Consider the following 22344-nt stretch of genomic DNA (forward strand, 5'->3'; position numbering starts at 1 on the left):
TAAGGTTTTGATAAAGATCAAATGTGATATAAACAATAAATGAGTGGAAATTATTGGCATTATTACATCCCAGCTTTCTCATCAGGATAAGGTGAATAATAATTCTTACCACACCTTATTCATGAACTTATTGGGAAGAAAATAGTTTCTAATCTTAAAATATTATAAAAATGTGAGCTAGTGTGAGTACTTTTTAAACATTAGAATTTGGTTTAAAGATATGATTTCAATATCTTTTACTGATCCATTTTGGAGTCATTTTCTAGGAACTGAGTGAGATTTGAATCTTTACTCTTAGTGGTATAAAGTTCCATAAGTAAATTAAAACTTTTATTTTGTCTTAAAATTACCTCTTTTCTTCTTCCCAAAACAATTTCAATTTCTAGACTTTTGGGATCATACAAAGCATTTCATAAAATCTTTCATGTTATGCTTGTGGATGGAATAAGGGATGGGGAGGTAGACAGAAACATCAGATGTCTAAACACACGAAGTATCTATGTAAATGCTAAATGAACATACAAAATACATCAACTAGGCAGAGCAATTGATCACACATTGATTGAAGTTCAAAAAATCAACTTCATAAGTTTCATGTATTTAATACCATTTAGTTTTTTTTCCCCTCACCACTAGAAGATAGTAGGATAAGAAGGAAATGATTCAAAATTAATAACACGTGGCTATTCTTTCTCTGAAAAGGTTCCCTCCAAGTAGAGAGTATTATTGACACTTTCTCATTCTGTATCTTATTGATTATCATCCTAAGAGGCAGCTATTATAATAACATATTTCCCCAAAGGATGAGACTCAGGGAATATAACCTGCCTGTCCAATGCTCAATGGTGCTTCCACTTTCTTCCTTGGTCATTTCCTTGAATAAAATGAAGAATTAATGATCTTGGACTTAGAACTGAAAGATGTCAATGGATATATGCCTCTGTGAATTCAAACTATACTCCTCATGGTTATTTGTCTCTCTATAGCTGGGGATGTTAGAGCCCAAATTATGAGGAGGTACCATTGTACAGTGGGAAAAGAAGTGGATTTAGAATAAAAAGATTTAGCAATAAGTACTGTCTTTACTACTTCCTACATAAATTTATCAAAGTAACCTATCTGCCTCAATTTCTTTATCTCTTAAATGAAAAGATTGGATGAGTTGATTTCTAAATCTAGACTTTTATAAGAGCCAGAATTGAGAACTTATCCATCCTTTGTTGTACAGTTGTGTCCAACTTTTTGTGACCTCATTTGGGCAAAGATCCTAGAGTGCTTTTCTATTTCCTTCTCCAGCTCAGCAACATCTTGTTTTTTTTTTGTTTTTTTTTTTTTAAGGAGAAAAACCTAGGTCCAAAGAACTGGTTTGCCTGAAGCCATAGTGGTAAGAAATAGCAAGGCCAGGATTCAAACCCAGATACTCTGCCTACAGATGCAATGTTATTTCCAGTGGACCCCTTTGGAAATCTCTAATTCTTCCCTCCTATAGAGCAGCCCAATAGCTGTGGGGTTCTAAGCAGAAATGAAATCAGTATAGGCTTAATGGAAACCAGGCAGTCATCCTAATGTTTATCATGGTTGGAGGCTAAGAAGGTACCCTTAAGAATTTTCTCTATTTTTCATTCCCTTTCTGGTTGTTACTTGTGGGAGTCTGTTTGTAGGGAACTCTAAATGTACTTGTTAATAATAACAATAATAGCTGATATCTCTATGGTTCTTTGGGGTCTGCAAAGCCATTTGAATATATGAACTCATTTGATTCTTACAAAAGCCCTCTGGGGGTAGGTATTTAACCATTCACTTTTCATGGATGGAGAAACTTGGAAAACATCATGGACTTACCCAGAGACATACAGGCAGTAAATAGAAAAGGAATTTCAATCCAAATCTCCCTAACTCTGGGTCCAATATTCCATCCATTTGTCATAGGAGGCAGTACAGTGTAATAGATAGAACACTGGATTTGGAGTTAGGAAGATCTGGCTTTTAATCTTGCCTCAAATAATGGCTAGCTATATGCCTTGTTCATGTTAAACTCTTTTGCCATTATTTAAATGGAGGAAAAATAATAGCATCTCCCTCCCAGGATTGTTGGGACGCAAGAATGAGCTAATGTATATAGTACCTTTTGGAAACCTTAAAAAATGTTTAATGTGACCTCTTTTTTCTTTTTTACACTATTCTACCTGTCACAAGGTTGCGCTCTAGCATATTGCAATTTTCAGAGAAATAGATCCTTTGAACCAGAAAGATTGTGATGGTGGGGGTTTCATAGAAAGTTCATTTCTCAGAAGAGCTAGGAGGTAATCCCACATCTACCACTAGCTAGTTAGATGATCTTGGTTGTATCCCTTCCCCTCCCCAAAGTACACCCCCATCACAGAACCCATCCAGTGTGCTAGAAAGGCAGATAGCTCTACCAATACTGAGAAGGCATCCTTCTCCCTTTTTTTGAGGGTGCTCAAGGGCTAATAAATCTTGGATAAGATGAGAATCACCAACTCTATCTCTTCTGATGAGGAAAACAATGAGACCTTATTCTCTGCCCTGCTACTGATATTTAAGGTCTTCAGGCTATGCCATCTGCCCTGCCTCAAAGCATCACAGACCATCCCTCCTATCCTCCTGGGCACTGTCTTCTGAACTAACCTAAGGACCTAAGCAACCTTATTACTTCTGGGACTTTTTGTCTACCCTGTACCTGAACTTGCTTATATCTCTCAATAACATGTTATATAACTTGTTATATCTCTCAGTAACTATATGAGGTCCTTGACAACAGGCACAGTCTTGCTTTTTCTATTTGTAAAACCAGTGCCTACTATAGAACACATTCTTATTAATTTCTTTTTTTTTATTCACTCAGTTCTCTCATATGTTAAAAAATATGGGAGTCAGGTTCTCTAAAAACCTCAAAGGTTTGTTTTGAGGATCAAAATCAGATAACATATATGAAATCACTTATTAAAACTTTAAATGTTGTATACATACAAGGAATGTATTCTTTTGAGCCCACATTATGGATTTCCTTGGATAATTTCCTTGTAATCAATTCACCTGTCTGTGACTATGTCTGCATCAGCATTAGGTAACTGAAAGCAAAATTTTCTGAACATTAGTTTTCTATCTTTTTTTTTCTTTAAGGAAAAAAATGTCCTGACACCACTGTTTACTGTACCTGAGACTTTCATTTCAGCCAGGTCTATGAAAAGAATGAAAAAGAAGAAGAAGAATATATCGCCCTTACGTCACCTTCCCTACTTAGCTCTCTGCCAGAAATGTAAATATCTATGTGACACCTTCTGCTAGGAGTGATAGTGTAGCAATGTCTCACAATGATGCCCTGTCAGTCCTCCCAGCCAGAAGGACATCTGCCTCCTTTGTTTGGCATCTCTTGACTGAGGAGAAAGAGAAAAGGCAGTCTTTTTTTCCCCTTTCCAGGCCACTGGAGTCTAAGGTATCTTTTAGGCTAGAGATCAGCCTTTTCTCCTTTGGATTTGATTCCTCTCTCCCCCACCTCCTCATTCTTGAGGATAATCCAGATCATAATCTGGAAATGTGTCTTTTTTATTGGACTTATCCTTTATGGTATCAATCTATGTCTACTCTAGACATGGCTTCTTATCTTGTCTTACATCCCCTTTTTTTGAAATGTTGTGAGAAGAAACTTCCATTCTGGAAATTTTCATTTTTGATGGGACCTCAATGAGTCTTTCCTGGCTATGATGTCTAAGGTAGGTAACCAACCAAATGGACTGGAGTGAGTCCCCATTCCCCTATAAATCACATGATCCTATTTAGCATCCCTGAACTTCATTAATGTATATAATGATGAAAGCTGGGCTGGTGTGATCTTAATTTTTCAATGAGTCATGTCTTGGATGCAAATCTGAATTTGAGACAAAAGACATAGGTTCAAAGTAGAGCTTTACCACACACTACTTGTGTGACTATTGCTAGTTACTTCATCCCACTGGGTTTCTTCAATTGAAAAAATGAAGTAGTTTAGACTTGATAGCTTCTGTGATCCCTTTTAGCTCTAAACCAATGTATGAGCTTATGTGATAGAGACATGAAGAGAGAGAGAGAGAGGTTTTGCAGGACTTGTGGACCAAGATGCAAGAACCAGGATTCCAACAGAATGTTCCCAGTAGTGGCAGTTGGGGGCTTTTGATGGCCATGCTGAGAGGAGAAACTTGGCTTTTGGGCTTTGTCTCTGACTGGAAGTCTCTCTCTCTCTCTCTCTCTCTCTCTCTCTCTCTCTCTCTCTCTCTCTCTCTCTCTCTCTCTCTCTCTCTCTCTCTCTCTCCCTGGATATCTGAAGCTAGCTGAAAGACCTTTGTAAGGCTGACTTGATTTTAGGGGTTTCTCTGGATCTGAGCAGTTGAAGTTGACACTGGGAGGAGAAACTTGGTTTTTGGACTTGGTCTCTGTCTCTCTGGCTCTGAGCAGTGGAAGCTGACCAGGGGAGAAGCTTTTGAGTTGTTGGTCTATTTGAGAGTTGAGCTGAGCTGACCAGGAGAAAACTTAGAGACTTTGAACTTTGTTTTTCTCTGAGGTTGAAGCTGAGAAAGGAGACCAGCCAGCCTGAATTTATGAAGAAGAAAGAAGATTTTGAAAGGGTTGCTGTCCTCCATCTTCCTAACTATCTAAGAGTCACAGTTTGTGACTGGAATACTTCCTCAAACCTTCTTAAAATTATCCCCATAGTTTAGGAAATCCTCATCCCTCTTACCTCAGTTTCCCATCCTGTTATCCCAATAAACCCCTTGACTTGAGAAAAGGAAAGGAAGAAAATGTCTTTATAGTTTACTCAAGTGGGGAGGGAAGGAGCCAAAGGCTTCAAGAAGAACTGGGTGGAGAGGGTTGGTTAAGAGAGGGAGTGAGAGAGGAAGGAGGTTAGGAAATAGATTGACCCATCAGCCATCAGTAGGGATCAGTAGGCAAACCCCAGAGTTTCCCCAATATCTATCCAGAGTAGTTCCCCTTTTAGGCAGCTCCCTTGTGTACCAGCATCCCTGTGTAGCATCCCTCAGCATTTCTCTGTTCTACCTCCATTACAAACAAGCAGCCTCAGGTTCCTTTAGCAGTTCTCTCTAGTCACAGCCAGCCAGAGAACAGCAGTCATTGCTTTCTTCTTGGGCTATTTGTGTTGCCGTTCATGACTAGGACTTTTTTCTCAGATGTCATCAGTATATGTATCATCACTGATGTCATGATCATATTGTTATGTCAAGTGAGATATCTGAAACTATGAAATAATGTCTTCATGGTATACCCTCTCTCTCTTCCTTCCCCTGGTATAGCCTGTTTCAGGATGAAGGTTGAGAGATATGGATAACCTTTTTTCTTTTTTTTATCAGTTCTCAACTATATCTTGCTGGTAAAGTCATGTTACAACAGATTCAACCAATGTGAATCCATGCTTCTCCAGCATTCTAAATTTTTGTGTCTGTCATAGTTATGAAGTTGGAATATTGCTACAAGTTTAGGAGTTTTCTTGTTGAATTATTTGTTCATCTTTTGCTGTAATAACTTATTTCCTTTGATATCCCAAGACTAGTCTTCATTCACATAAGGTTTAGTGTAGAATGTTACCCAATGGAACTCCAACTATTCTTGGTTTCACTGTTACAGCTTAAATGGTACTTATCATATATTTGAAGTTAGAATAGAAATGAAAATTTTTATCTAGGTCCCCTCCTCCATTTCTCAACATGTTTCTTGATATTATCCTTCACATTCAGAATATATATATTCATAAGCCATGTAATTCAACTTTTCTATAAAATCTTTTTCATTATCAACCCCTAAGCTTGCATAATTTTTTTCCAATGGTATACAACTTGTTCTGTGCCCAAAGAATAATTCCTGATCATTGTATTGGTATGAGTTTGTTTGCACTGGTTCCAGGTATTCTATCTTTTCACTTGCATCCCGCACATCCCCTTCTTTGTCTACCTCTTCATAAAGCTTATAAAACTGATATGGCATTTGTTTTATATCATCTTCATTCATTATAATCACACCTTCTGGTATACCTTCAGATTCAGTGTCTGAATATGAGTCACTAAATCCAATCACTATGGTATTTGGATCATGCTCAATGCCATGTGAACTCTTATCAGATGTTGGTAACTATGACTTTGCATTGTGATCTAAGCCTTTGTCACCAGTTTCTGTGTTACTCAAGTCAGTTTCTTTTTGTTTCTCACTGCTAAGCTTTTGAATGTCATTTTGAATTGGTAAACTAGATGGTATGAGTTTATGCAGATCTTCTTCACTGTTAATAATCACAGATCCTACTCTAACACTAGTCTGAGGTTTATGTTTATCTTCTTTCCCACTTGACTGTGTAGAGATAGGAATGTTTCCCTCTAAGTTATTATTGTCTTCTGGGAATAAGGTTTGTACTTCTGCATTTCCTCCTGCATCATCAGAAATAGGATGTGTGTCTTCATGTTGCCCCTCACAACAACATCTATCTGTTTCTGGTTTAGTAGCCAAGGTGTTCATAACTAATGACCCATTGTCTATATCCTTGCTACTCTCTTTCAGGTGCTTATGCAACCCAGTTAATTCTTTTTGATTTGATTCATTCCCATTGAAGTCTTCAATGAAACATGAAACTAAACCATGGCAGTTGCTCTAGCTAGATACCCCTGTGCCGCCATAGAATGTTGGCACTAACTGAATCCTTGGTTTTTACTAACCCTGCCATTCCATCCCCAGATTCAAATTTAACTGATATATCACCTCCACTACTTTGAAGATGATAATCTTTTTGTCCAAAAGCAATGCCAGCTTCATTATCAATTAGTTTTTTTTCTTATCTATATCACTCATTGCTGGATGGAAAGTACTCGCTTCTGGATTCAAACTAGATGCATTTACAAAGGGTACCTCTGCCATAAAGTTCTTGGGAGAATTAACTAAGTTTGGAGGGTCTTCTGTGAATGTTTTTAGAGCCTTGTTATCTTTATCAACAGTAACCTTTAGGGAATTGAAATTATAGGTTTGTTCATTAGTCACTAACTTTCTCTTGAGTTCTTGTGACTCTTTCTTTCTTTTTATTTTATATAATTCAATCCCATTATCCACTATACATTGGAAAAAGTTTTCTAGGAATTATTTGATTTCCTTTACAGACTTTTCCTCTGTGCTTACTATATAGGTCTTATCAAAATCTCTCATCTCATTTGCAATTTGAAATGTTATTTCTTTAATTTCTGCCTCATTTTCTTTAATCTGGCTCTGCCTTTCTCTTGCTTTATTGCAATGGCTATCATTCACAGAAACACTTTCTTGCACCAATTGGACACTATTTCCCAACTCTTTTCTACCATTTTTGTCTGCAGCTTCTTTGTTACTATTTCTTCTATCTCCAAGTGCCAGGCTTCATAATTCCCTTCTAACCATATCTGAATATTTTGGCTTAGCTCAGGTTTCTATTGCCTTTTGCATTTCCCTCAAATCTGGAGCTTGTTGTGAGGACTTCAACTTGCAGTGTGAATAGCAAGTGGATTTCTTGTACCTAGTTCGTGCATTATGTTTTTCTTTGTTAGTAGTTTCATGGTGTTCAGAGAGGGGTAGTATCTCTGGTATCTCTGGTATGGAGGGCTTGTTATGCCCTCCTAGGGCAGCTCTCCAGCCTCTGACCCCCCACCTGACACCCAGCTCTCACTTGTGGCTCCCAGTAGCTGCTAGCATGCCCCAGTGGCCACACCCCGGGCAATGGCTTCGACAGGCCGGCTAAACCTTGTTAGGGTAGCCATCGGGTCGTTGACCCCTGGTGAACCAGGTCTTTGCTCACCCAGCATGTGAAGACTGCTTCGGCTGAACAGATGGAAGAAACCAATAAGAAGTTTCAACGGCTGAGATGGTGACGCAGCAAAGGACTGTGGAGTGCTTAGAGCATGTTGGAGCACAAAGGACAACACGGTCATCCAATGCAGCTGAGGAAGTCTCCAGACGTAACAATTTTTCGTGCCACTGGACCCAGGCTTCCAACGCCGAGAGAGTGGGACTGTCTCTGTGCATCGACTTTTCCACTTAAATCTCCTTCACGCACAAGTATCTTTGTGCACACTCATCTATCCTAACCCCGTCCATCCTCTTCAAGATCTGCAGTGATGGGGTAGTGGTGACCCAACAGGTGGAGGTGACCACTGGCAGTTGTAGTCACGACCCTGCACGTAGGCGGCCCATGGACCAGTTGTTGCTCGGCTCTGTAGGGCAGCAGAGACGTTCAGCAGCATCCTAGGCAACTGAGCAGCCCTCTCTAGGACAGCACTGCTCACCCTAACCAAGAGAGGGGACTATAAAAGGTGTCCCAAACATTGCCTGCCCTACAAACACCCAGTCAGCACACCACGGCTGGCGGATCATCCCTTTAAGTGGTCAAAATCAAAGAAAAAATACAAAGAAACTCCTACTAGGAGCATGGAACATTAGGACATTACTTGATAGAGAGAATACTCCAAGACCTGAGAGAAGAACAGCTCTAATCGCTAAAGAACTGGCGCGATATAACATCGACATCGCAGCCTTAAGCGAAACACGCTTACCAGAAGAGGGATCACTCGGCCAACCCACCACTGGATACACCTTCTTCCAGAAAGGTAGAGCCTCAAATGAAGACAGAATCCACGGTGTTGGCCTGGTCATCAAGACCAGTTTGCTCAAACAGCTGCCAGACTTGCCTGTGGGCATCAGCGAGAGGCTCATGAAGATCCGTTTGCCTCTCAGCAAAGACTGGTATGCCACAATCATCAGCGCATATGCCCCAACACTGACCAGCACAGAGGAGGCCATCGAGCAGTTCTACTCTGACCTGAGTGCCGTCCTGCACTCAGTGCCCACCAATGACAAGCTGATACTACTGGGAGACTTCAACGCCCGTGTTGGCCAGGACCATGAAAGATGGAAAGGAGTGCTCGGCAAACACAGCGTGGGCAAAATAAACAACAATGGCCTACTGCTACTCAGCAAATGCTCAGAGTTCGACCTCACCATCATGAACACTATGTTCAGAATGGCGAAGAAATATAAAACAATGTGGATGCACCCAAGATCAAAACAGTGGCATCTCATTGACTACATCATTGTACACCAGCGAGACATCCAGGAAGTACAGATCACCAGAGCCATGAGAGGACCTGAATGCTGGACAGACCACCGACTGGTTAGAGCGACTCTTCAAATGTGCATTGTGCCTCGCCATCCAAAACGTGCCCAGACAGTTAGCGCATTTTACAACGTGAGTCATCTTAGAGATCCATCTTATTTGCAAATATTCCAATCATGCCTGGACAACAAGCTGTCTGCCAAGGGACCACTCACTGGAAGCTCAACCAAGAAATGGAACCAGTTCAGAGATGCAGTGAAGGAAACAACAAGGCAGTCCTAGGCCCCAAACAATGCAACCACCAGGACTGGTTCGATGAGAACAACACTGCTATTGAAGACCTATTGAGCAAAAAGAACAAAGCCTTTATGGAGTGGCAAAATAACCCAAATTCTGCTCCTAAAAAGGACAGATTCAAGTCTCTCCAAGCCATGACGCAGTGTGAGATCAGGAAGATGCAAGACCGATGGTGGGAAAAAAAGGCAAAAGAAATCCAGCGGTTTGCTGATATGAAAAACTACAAACAATTTTTCAGTGCCCTCAAGACTGTCTATGGGCCATTAAAACCCACCACCACTCCCTTGCTATCCTCTGATGGTGACACTCTCATAAAAGATAAAAAAGGCATCAGCAACAGGTGGAAAGAACACTTCAGTCAGCTTCTCAACCAACCCTCTTCAGTCGACCAAAGCACCCTTGACCAGATCCCCCAAAACCGCACCATTGAACAACTTGACATCCCTCCTTCAATAGAGGAAGTCCAAAAAGCCATTAAACAAATGAGTGCAAACAAAGTACCCGGTAAAAACGGGATCCCAACCAAGGTATACAAAGCCTTAAATGGAAAGGCGCTCCAGGCATTCCACATATTGCTGACCAGCATATGGGAAGAGGAAGACATGCCCCCAGAACTCAGAGATGCCTCCATCGTAGCCCTGTACAAGAACAAAGGCACACAAGCAGCCTGTGACAACTACAGAGGCATCTCACTACTCTCCACTGCTGGAAAAATCCTCGCCCGTGTTATACTCAACAGACTCCTGTCATCTGTTTCAGGACAGAATCTGCCTGAATCACAATGTGGCTTCTGGCCAGATTGCAGCACCATCAAAATGGTCTTCATGGTGAAGCAAATGCAAGAAAAAATTCCTTGAGTAGAACCTGAGTCTCTACATTGTCTTCATAGACCTGACAAAGGCTTTTGACACAGTGAACAGGGATTCATTGTGGGTGATCCTCAGCAAGCTTGGTTGCCCAGCAAAATTCGTCAAACTGATCCAGCTCTTTCATGTCGACATGACAGGGGAAGTCCTATCTGGTAGAGAGACTTCTGATCACTTCGACATCTTCAATGGCGTGAAACAAGGCTGTGTCCTCGCTCCTGTACTATTGAACCTATTTTTCACCCAAGTATTACGACATGCTGTGATGGATCTAGACCTGGGCGTCTACATCAAATACAGACTGGATGGCTCACTATTTGACCTTCGCTGCCTGACTGCAAAAATAAAGACAACAGAGAGACTCATCCTGGAAGCTCTCTTTGCAGATGACTTTGCTCTCATGGCCCACCAAGAAAATCACCTCCAAACCATTGTGGACAGGTTCTCTACCGCAATAAAACTGTTTGGCCTGACTATCAGCCTCAGCAAAACAGAGGTGCTGTTCCAACCTGCGCCAGGGAGGCCAACTAACCAGCCGTGCATTACAATCAATGGCACTCAGCTTTCTAATGTCAACACTTTCAAGCACCTGGGCATCATCATCACCAACGACAGGTCCCTAGACCACGAGATTAATGCCAGGATCCAAAAGACCAGACAGGCACTCGGGCAGCTGTGCTCCAAAGTCCTCCAACACAAAGGTGTAAGCACTGCAATGAAGCTTAAAGTGTACAATGCAGTGGTCCTCAGCTCGCTCCTGTATGGTTGCGAGACATGGACACTGTAGTGGAAGCACATGAAACAGCTGGAGCAATTCCACCAACACTCTCTCTGGTCAATCATGAGGATCCAATGGCAGAACCGAATCACCAACCAGGAAGTCCTCGACAGAGACAACTTGACCAGCATTGAAGTAATGGTCCTCAAAACCCAGCTACGATGGTCTGGACACATCATCTACATGGACCCACAGCAAATACCAAGACAGGTATTCTATGGTGAACTGTCAGCTGGACTCAGGAAACAAGGCCAATCAAAAAAAAGATTCCAGGATCAGTTAAAGTCAAACTTGAAGTGGGCTGGCATTACACCAAAGCAACTAGAACTTGCTGCCTCTGTCAGAAGCAGCTGGAGAACCCACATTAACCATGCCGCCACCACCTTTGAAGATGAACGATGTCAACGTCTTTCCGCTGCGCGTGAACGCCGACACCAGGCCACAACCGCACCTCACATAACAACTGGCGTCCCATGCCCCATGTGCCACAAACTTTGCACCTCAGTCTTTGGACTTCAAAGCCTCATGAGGGTACATCAATAGATGATAATGCACGAAGATAATTGTCATTCTTGGTCACCGAGAGACTACCACTACTAGTCTCATGTTTCTTTTGCAAGAAACAGTCTTTAATCAAGTGCACTTCCTGGTGACAAAAGAAACACTCCCTAGTTTCTTTTTGCACTGATCTTGCCTGGTAACTAGGTTTCTTCTGAGTACTAGGTTTTGTATATGTTCTGATCATGTTCGAATTTTTTATTTTTCAATTTCCTTCTGTTTTAAATCCTTTTCAGTCTTCTCCAAATTTTCTTTAAGATCTTTAACTTCTTTGCTCTGATTGGAACTATTTTCAAATAGGTAACCTAAAGCCTCTCTAAATTCGTTTAGGGAAACTGAGTTGTATTTTGGGAAATACTTCTCAAAAAAAATGTCCTTAAATTTGGTGTGCATCCCCTCAGAAATTTTCTACATACATGGCCAGCTGTCTCTTCATTATCTATTTCTAAACCTAAGATTGACTCTGCCATTTCTGATAGTGATAGATGGTCTGTGTATGTGATAGGATGTTCCACTTTGTCCTTCCTGATCTTATCAAATTTGGACTGTGCCCCAGGTTTGGAACAGCATTGCTTAATGACTTGAAGCAAATCTTCCCTGCACCGTTTAAAGTATGACATGCAGGTTGAATTGGCCAAATATAAATCCTCTCTTTGATCTAGAGTGGGCCAGCTGGTCAAATTGGTCTCAGACCTAGTTGTGTCCACACATTTTCTTTTTTCATGGGAACTGAAAAGTTCTGATAAAAGAAATTCATTATCTTCAAAATCTGGATCAAAGATTCAAAATGCTCTCTTCAGCTCCTTGTGGGCCTTAAAAAGATTGTCCACAAATTCTGGAAAGCAATGTTTAATGGACTCAAGTTCCTGAGGAGTGAACTCTCTATCGGCCTTTGTGTGAATAACACCAGCATTAGTTGTTAGCTTGGTGACTTCCTTCAATGGACATATTTTCTCAGGGGCACTAGCAGCCTGATTCTTATTTCCACTGTTACCCTCATTTTCCTGAGGTGCATTCTCAGTTTTCCCATTGTCCTTGCCCAAAACAAGATCTAAACCTTTTTTCCTTAATGAGTTGTTCAAATACTGCCTTAATCATTTTGTCTAAGTTGTTGCCAATGGTCATAACCTTCTCTGCCTTATTCATATCATAAATATACTCTTTCTGTCCTGGAACCAGATATCCCTTTTGAGGACTGACTAGGTCCCATATAACAACCCCCTTTTTGTTTTGAGAGGATAAATGGTCTTTCTAATGACTGACCAGTCCCTGTGTAGCTTTCCTTTTCCAGATTTTGGGTATATCCCCATACTCAACAGCTTCTTCATAACTTTAAGCAACCCTACTCAAACCACATTGCCTTGTGAACTAAAATATTCTAAATAAAGTGTTTTTTTTAGTCCAAATTAAAGCCCTCTGACAAATTGGAAGACATTATGCTGTTCATTTAAGTTCCCTTAGCATCAGTTTCCACAACTGTAAAATCAGTAGAGGATGGATAATATGGCTTCAACATCCCTTATTATTCCCATTCTCTGATTATATGTTTCCTTTGCATCATTTATCTCTCTGATTCTTCTACAAAGCATTTTTGAATCTTAAAAACCAACCACTTTACTTGCTTAGACAAGACGTAGTTGAGTTGAAAAAAATCAGTAGAAATGGGTCTAGCTTGGATTAAATTCAGGGAAATTTCTTTTAAAAATGTATTTAATTAATTAATTTAGATTTTTTTATGGTTACAAGATTCATGTTCTTTCCCTCCCCTTCCCCCACCCCTCCCATACCCAATGCACAATTCCACTGAGTTTTACATGTACCATTGATCAAGACCCATTTCCTTATTATTGATAATACTTGCACTAGGGTGATTGTTTAGAGTCTATATCCTCAGGGGAAATTTCTGAAGGTGCTCAGAGTTTTGGCCTCCAAAATGATTCTTCCTGGAAACAAGGGCTTTGTTTTATGGGCCACAAAATCATTTTCCCATCCTAGGAGAACTTTGAAAACAATGTGGAAAGTCATGTACCCCCATCTGGAAGACTGAACTATGCACCTGAAGAATGAAGTTATACCTTTCTAATTCCTTTTTGGCTCTGAATTTAGATTCCTTTTACAAAAAATCTTCAGTTTTCCAAATAACTGAAACAAAGGAAGAAAAGTTCATGGTCAGAGAATGAAGTAAGGATCCTGAAGCATCCTATCACTTTAATCATTACACAAACACAAACTGAAAACATTAGCCAAATAAATAGAGTCTAATGTGAAAGTTCAAGTCCTGATAAAGGAGGCATATTTCCCTGTCCAGGGCTATCTATATGTCATATAAAATATGGACCTCAATACTAACCTTGATTTCAAGATCTTTTTGAATTTAAGATGCACTAAGAAAACCATTTTTTCCACAAATAATGTTGGTGTTCTCTGTCCTTGTCAGGACTTATTTGGAGTCCTTTTTCTTTCTTTCTGTGACTATGAACAAGTCATTAAATGTCATTGAAACTTAGTCTCCTCTTCTGTAGAATGATAGTAACAACAACAAAAATATTTGTGGTACCTATCCCATAAGGTTATTGTGAAGTTAAAATGAGATAATGTTTATAAAGTGCTTTGTAAATTTCTATAAAGTTACTTATCATTATTATAATTAATATTATTATCACTATTAATATAGTGGTAATGGTGGTAGCAATATTGGTAGAAATAGTAATAGTAACAGTAGTTGCAGTAGTCATAGTTGTAGTAGTGGTAATAATAGTAGTAGTAGTAGTTGTTGTAGTAGTGGTAGTAGCAGTACTATTTGGCACCACATTTTTAGAAGATATTGGTAAAGAGAATAAGAGGGTAACTAGGATGAAAAATGAACTCAGAACTCTATCATATGAAAAACTATTGGAAAACAAGGTCATGTCTAGCCTAGAAAAGAGGGCAGGGTAGAAGGGTAGTACATAATATCTGGCTCCAAGTATTTGAAGGTCTGTCACCTGGAATAGGGATTAACCTCATTCTGCTTTGCCTCGGAGATCAAAACAAGAAGAAAGTAAGTGACAAATAGAGAGACAAATTCAAACTTGATGTAAAGAATAGCTTCCAAGCAATAAAAGCCATTGCAAAGTAGAATGAGTTACTCTGAGATAGCAGGTTCCTTGCTTACAGGAGGTCTCCAAGCCCATCTAGCCACTTCTGGCTAGGTATGACTTAGAAAGCGTCCCTATTTAGGTACAAGTTGGACTGAGGCTCATTTCAATCCTATCATTCTTTGATTCTCTGATTAAGTCTAGTCCATATTAACTGGGCTTAATTCATTGTGTGCCCCATGCATTATTCCTTGGCAATCTGGCAAGAGTGACTCCCTAGTCATGAAGAACTACTCTATTTAATAGTTTTCCCGGTCAGCCACTCCCCCTAGACATAAAGTTAAATATTCTTTTTAGTCATAAAAAGATAGAAAGTACTGACAATAGACCTGATAAAGGCATCAGCCTCTCTAATGTAATGAGATTGCTGTTGGGCACTTAGAACAATACCTGGCTCATATAGGGTTTGACAAACTTGATTGATTGATTGTAGGCGACATACAAAAAAGGGAAAACCAGAAACAATGTTCTGTTGGTTTTGACTGCCCCATTCTAATGACATCCCCAGAGCTCTATGGGCCAGATGGAAAGAAGGAAAAAGACAGATTCAGGTAAGACCTTTGTGTAGCAAATAAATATAAGAAAGGAACTGAGTTTGATTCCCAAGACTGCTACTTAATACCCAGGTGATCTTGGGTCCATTCTGCATCTCTCAGGCCTCAGTTCTCACTTCTATAAAAAGAAGAGATTGAACTTCATGACTTTGAAGGTCTTACTTTGCTTTTTGTTTATGACCTGGCATTCTTGGTTGGGTTTCCCCTTATCTAGTGGGTGTCTCTGGGGAAGCATGAATGCCTCTGTGCCCTTATGTCATAAGGCTAGCAGCAACTGCATCCTTAATACCACCTTCTCAACCTTCCCTTATTTCTTAAGAGGCATGCTTGTTTCAGAGGCTGACTAAGCTTAAAGCATCATTCAAAGAAGTTCTTTCTGTGAAAAATAAATGACTACAATAGGTGAGGGGTCATATGACTTAGTTGATTCAAAGCTGGTCTCAGATTCAAAGAGTCTTGGATTTAAGTCCTGCTCTGGACATATACTGACTAAGTGACCCTACCCAAGTCATTTATCCTCTTATTGCCCCCAGGGCACTATTTAAATCTAAATGATAGAATAGTTATTGATCTATAGAAGTTAGGAAAGTTTTCTTCCTACTAGTTCCCTACAATGATGAAATCACAATTTCATCTTTTTTTTTTCCTTTTAAAACCCTTACCTCTGTCTTGGAATCAATACTGTATGGGTTCCAAAATAGAAAAGCAGTGAGGGCTATGCAACTTGGGTCAAGTGACTTGCCCAGGGTAGCTAAAAAGTACATTCAGTCATATATGAACCCAGTACCTCTCATCTCCAGGCCTGGCTCTCAATCCACAGAACCACCTAGTTGTCCCTACAGTCCCATCTTAAAAACAAAACAACTTTAAAATAATCACCACAAAAAGACTTCAAAACTGTGCTTCAATATCAGCTACAAATTATCTCTAGTGGATTCTGAAAAGTTGTTTGTTCTTCCTTGGTTTTCAAAGGGGACCGATGACATTGTGGGGTGATGTCTTGACTTGCAAGTGAATTGGATTTAAGTGAGGCAGAGTAACACACCCATTCACCCCCATCCCACCACACACATATAGACACACTTATACACACCTAGAGCCCAACGTGATTTAGTGTTAATATCACATTTGAATCTCTGTCTGTCTGTCTCTCCTCTCTCTCTCTCACTTTCCTCTGTCCCTGTCTCTGTCCCTGTCTGTCTCTGTCTATCTGTCTCTGTCTTACTGTCTCTGTCTCTCTCCTGTCTGTCTGTCTGTCTGTCTGTCTGTCTGTCTGTCTCTGGCTGTCCTGTCTGTTTATCTGTTTCTCTGTCTTTCTGTCCCTGTCTCTTTCCTCTCTGTCTCTGTCTCTGTCTCTTTCTCTGTCTTTCTGTCTCTATCTCGGTTTCTCTTTCTGTTTCTCTCTGTCTCTCATATACACACATTCTACACATATATTCATTGACTACCACCACAGTTTCATGCAACTTAAGGAAGACTTATAGCTGCTTAAACATTCATAACATGGAAAATACAGAAAAGGAAATTGTCTCTGATCTAACGGTCCTCACTTTGCGTGTCTTTCCATTTCTCCTTTTCATGGCGTCTTTCTGCAGGGATGGGCTCCCATCCCTTACCCCAGAAAACAAGCTAATGATGGGCCCTCTCTGCTAGAACTTCATGGGCTAGCTCACCTCAAAGTTTGTCCTGTTTGCCTTTGGGGGATTACAGTGGCTAACAAATGAAAGGGGAAAAGGGAACAGATTCTTTGTGGGAAATCCTGTGAGGGCCCCAGAGCAGCCACTTTGGGGAGGAAGAAGGAGTTGTTCTCCAGCTATCTCCTTCTACTTGTCACTTAATGTTACTCTATCACACTTCACTTCTTAAAAGTCAAGAGTGTAGTGAGATAAGGGAGCAAAGATTTTCTGTCTTCTCACTCTCTTGGTTGCTACTCATCTCAGGAGGTGAACCAGAGGATTATGAGAGAACTTCAATCATGGGCGGCAGCTCAAAGAATTACTAAATTAGAGAAGCCTGTTCAGAGATGCAGGTGACTACTATAGTAAAATGGAGTGTACACTGGCAAATAGGATTGCTTTATTGGCTATTTTTATTTTGTTTACCCCTGTTAAGAAGCCAGATTTAAAGAGGGGGCGACGGACTTCCCTGTAACCTAAAAACAAAAGGAGTAATTTCTAAAGATAAAGTTGTTCTTACTTTTCATAGGAAATAGAAATATAGAGTTATAATGTAGTACTATACAGTGGTCTAGCCTTGGTGTCAGAAGACCTGGATTCAAATCATTCCCTTACACACACACATTAGCTATAAGACCTTGGGCAAGTTACTTAATGCTTAATAAATATTTGAAGAAGACCTGCATTCAAATTTTATCCAACACACATAACTATGAGACACTGGTCAAGTTACTTAATCTCTCAAAGTACAAGGACAACTCTCTGAGACTCCCTGGTACCCAGCTTAATCAATACTTGTTAAATGATTTGACAATTTTCAAATAAAATTTCTGATCTGCATTTGTTGAAAGAATTTTCACACGGGGGTGGTTTCTTTTTTTTTTCTTTTTCTTTTTTTTTTAAATATATTTTATTTGATCATTTCCAAGCATTATTCGTTAAAGACATAGATCATTTTCTTTTCCTCCCCCCCACCCCCCATAGCCGACGCGTAAGTCCACTGGGCATTAGATGTTTTCTTGATTTGAACCCATTGCTTTGTTGATAGTATTTGCATTAGAGTGTTCATTTAAAGTCTATCCTCTGTCATGTCCCCTCAACCTCTGTATTCAGGCAGTTGCTTTTTCTCGGTGTTTCCACTCCCATAGTTTATCCTTTGCTTATGAATGGTGTTTTTTTTCTCCTGGATCCCTGAAAGTTGTTCAGGGACATTACACCGCCACTAATGGAGAAGTCCATTACGTTCGATGATACCACAGTGTATTAGTCTCTGTGTACAATGTTCTCCTGGTTCTGCTCTTCTCGCTCTGCATCACTTCCTGGAGGTTGTTCCAGTCTCCATGGAACTTCTCCACTTTATTATTCCTTTGAGCACAATAGTATTCCATCACCAACATATACCACAGTTTGTTCAGCCATTCCCCAATTGATGGGCATCCCCTCGTTTTCCAGTTTTGGGCCACCACAAAGAGCGCAGCTATGAATATTTTTGTACAAGTCTTTGTGTCCATTATCTCTTTGGGGTACAGACCCAGCAGTGCTATGGCTGGGTCAAAGGGTAGATATTCTTTTAGCACCCTTTGGGCATAGTTCCAAATTGCCCTCCAGAATGGTTGGATCAGTTCACAACTCCACCAGCAATGAATTAATGTCCCTACTTTGCCACATCCCCTCCAGCATTCATTACTTTCCTTTGCTGTTATGTTAGCCAATCTGCTAGGTGTGAGGTGATACCTCAGAGTTGTTTTGATTTGCATCTCTCTGATTATAAGAGATGTAGAACACTTCTTCATGTGCTTGTTAATAGTTTTGATTTCTTTATCTGAGAACTGCCTATCCATTTCCCTTGCCCATTTATCAATTGGAGAATGGCTTGATTTTTTGTACAATTGATTTAGCTCATTATAAATATGAGTAATTAAACCTTTGTCAGAGGTTTCTATGAAGATTTTTTCCCAATTTGTTGTTTCCCTTCTGATTTTAGTTATATTGGTTTTGTTTGTACAAAAGCTTTTTAGTTTGATGTAGTCAAAATTATTTATTTTACATTTTGTGATTCTTTCTATATCTTGCTTGGTTTTAAAGCCTTTCCCCTCCCAAAGGTCTGACATGTATACTATTCTGTGTTTACCCAATTTACTTATGGTTTCCTTCTTTATGTTTAAGTCACTCACCCATTTTGAATTTATCTTGGTGTAGGGTGTGAGGTGTTGATCTATTCCTAGTCTCTCCCACACTGTCTTCCAATTTTCCCAGCAGTTTTTATCGAATAGTGGATTTTTGTCCCAAAAGCTGGGATCTTTGGGTTTATCGTATACTGTCTTGCTGAGGTCGTTTTCCCCCAGTCTATTCCACTGATCTTCCTTTCTGTTTCTTAGCCAGTACCAAATTGTTTTGATGACTGCTGCTTTGTAATATAGTTTGAGGTCTGGGACTGCAAGGCCCCCATCATATGTGTTTTTTTTCATTATTTCCCTGGATATCCTTGATCTTTTGTTCTTCCAAATGAACTTTGTTATGTTTTTTTCTAAATCAGTGAAGAAGTATTTTGGTAGTTCAATGGGTATGGCACTAAATAGATAAATAAGTTTGGGTAGGATGGTCATTTTTATTATATTGGCTCGTCCTATCCATGAGCAGTTAATGTTTTTCCAATTGTTCAAGTCTAGTTTTAGTTGTGTGGCGAGTGTTTTGTAGTTGTGTTCATATAGTTCCTGTGTTTGTCTTGGGAGATAGATTCCTAGGTATTTTATTTTGTCTAAGGTGATTTTGAATGGGATTTCTCTTTCTAGTTCTTGCTGCTGAGCTGTGTTGGAGATATATAGAAAAGCTGATGATTTATGTGGGTTTATTTTGTATCCTGCAACTTTGCTAAAGTTGTTGATTATTTCAATTAGCTTTTTGGTTGAATCTCTAGGATTCTTTAAGTAGACCATCATGTCATCCGCAAAGAGTGATAACTTGGTCTCCTCCTTGCCTATTCTGATGCCTTCAATTTCTTTATCTTCTCTAATTGCTACTGCTAGTGTTTCTAGTACAATGTCAAATAGTAGAGGTGATAATGGGCATCCTTGTTTCACTCCTGATCTTATTGGGAATGCATCTAGTTTGTCCCCATTGCAGATGATATTAGCTGTTGGTTTTAGATATATACTGTTTATTATTTTTAGGAATGACCCTTCTATTCCTATGCTTTCTAGTGTTTTTGATAGGAATGGGTGTTGTATTTTATCAAAGGCTTTTTCTGCATCTATTGAGATAATCATGTGGTTCTTGCTAGTTTGCTTGTTGATGTGGTCAATTATGTGGATGGTTTTCCTAATGTTGAACCAGCCCTGCATCCCTGGTATGAATCCTACTTGATCATGGTGAATGATCCTTCTGATCACTTGCTGGAGTCTTTTTGCTAGTATCCTATTTAAAATTTTTGCATCTATATTCATTAGGGAGATTGGTCTATAGTTTTCTTTCTCTGTTTTTGACCTGCCTGGTTTTGGAATCAGTACCATGTTTGTGTCGTAAAAGGAGTTTGGTAGAACTCCCTCTTTGCTTATTATGTCAAATAGTTTGTATAGTATTGGGGTTAACTGTTCTCTGAATGTTTGATAGAATTCACAGGTGAATCCATCAGGCCCTGGGGATTTTTTCTTAGGAAGTTCTTTGATGGCTTGATGGATTTCAATTTCTGATATGGGATTATTTAAGAATTCTATTTCCTCTTCTGTTAGTCTAGGCAGTTTGTATTTTTGTATATATTCATCCATTTCTCCTAAATTGGTGTATTTATTGCCATATAATTGGGCAAAGTAATTTCTAATGATTGCCTTAATTTCCTCCTCATTGGAGGTGCTGTCCCCCTTTTCATCTTTAATGCTGTGAATTTGCTTTTCTTCCTTCCTTTTTTTAATTAGATTGACCAGTACTTTGTCTATTTTGTTTGTTTTTTCAAAGTACCAACTTCTTGTCTTATTTATTAAATCAATAGTTCTATCACTTTCGATTTTATTAATTTCTCCCTTAATTTTTAGGATTTCTAATTTGGTTTTCTGCTGGGGGTTTTTAATTTGATCGCTTTCGAGTTTTTTCAATTGCATTTCCAATTGATTGATCTCTGCTCTCCCTTGTTTGTTAATATGAGCTTTCAGGGATATGAATTTGCCTCTGATTACCGCTTTGGCTGCATCCCAAAAGGTTTGAAAGGATGTTTCGCCATTGTCATTTTCCTTGATGAAATTATTAATTGTTTCTATGATTTCTTCTTTAGCTAAACGGTTTTGGAGTATCATATTGTTTAATTTCCAATTGGTTTTAGATTTGGTTTTCCATGTACCATTACTAATCATTATTTTTATTGCCTTGTGATCTGAGAAGGCTGCATTCATTATTTCTGCTTTTTTGCATTTGTGTGCTATGTTTCTGTGACCTAATGTATGGTCAATTTTTGTGAATGTGCCATGTGGTGCTGAGAAGAAGGTGTATTCCTTTTTATCCCTATTTATTTTTCTCCATATGTCTATTAATTCTAATTTTTCTAAGATTTCATTCACTTCTTTTACCTCTTTCTTATTTATTTTTTGATTTGATTTATCTAAATTTGATAATGGTTGGTTTAAGTCTCCCACTAGTATGGTTTTATTGTCTATTTCTTCCTTCAATTCTCCTAGTTTCTCCATTAGAAATTTGGGTGCTATATTATTTGGTGCATACATGTTGATTAATGATATTTCCTCATTGTCTAGAGTCCCTTTTAACAAAATATAATTACCTTCCCTATCCCTTTTGATCAGGTCTATTTTTGCATTGGCTTTATCAGATATCATGATTACCACTCCTGCCTTCTTTCTATCAGTTGAGGCCCAGAAGGTCTTACTCCATCCTTTAATTCTGACCTTGTGGGTGTCAACCCGCCTCATGTGTGTTTCTTGAAGACAACATATGGTAGGGTTTTGGATTCTAATCCATTCAGCTATTCGTCTACGTTTTATGGGTGAGTTCATCCCATTCACGTTCAAAGTTATGATTGTCATTTGTGGACTCCCTGGCATTTTGATTGCCTTCCCTAATTCTAACCTTTTCTTCTTCGGCTCTACCTTTTAGTCCAGTGATTTACTTTGAATCAGTCCCCCTTGTCCCCTCCCTTGATGTTTCCCTTTTTAGTCCCTCCCTTTTTGTTCCCTCCCCCTTCCCCCTCTCTTTCCCTCCCTTTTTGTTCTCCCTCTCCCCTTCCCCCCCTTGGTTTTCCCTTCTCCTTACCCTTGTTGGGTAAGATAGAATTCAAGATCCCAATGGATCTGGATGTTTTTCCCTCTCAGAGTTGATTTCCCTGAGATTGAGGTTTAAGTAACCCCCCC

The sequence above is a fragment of the Monodelphis domestica genome, chromosome 4, assembly GCF_027887165.1.
Source record: "Monodelphis domestica isolate mMonDom1 chromosome 4, mMonDom1.pri, whole genome shotgun sequence".
Taxonomy (NCBI): Eukaryota; Metazoa; Chordata; class Mammalia; order Didelphimorphia; family Didelphidae; genus Monodelphis; species Monodelphis domestica.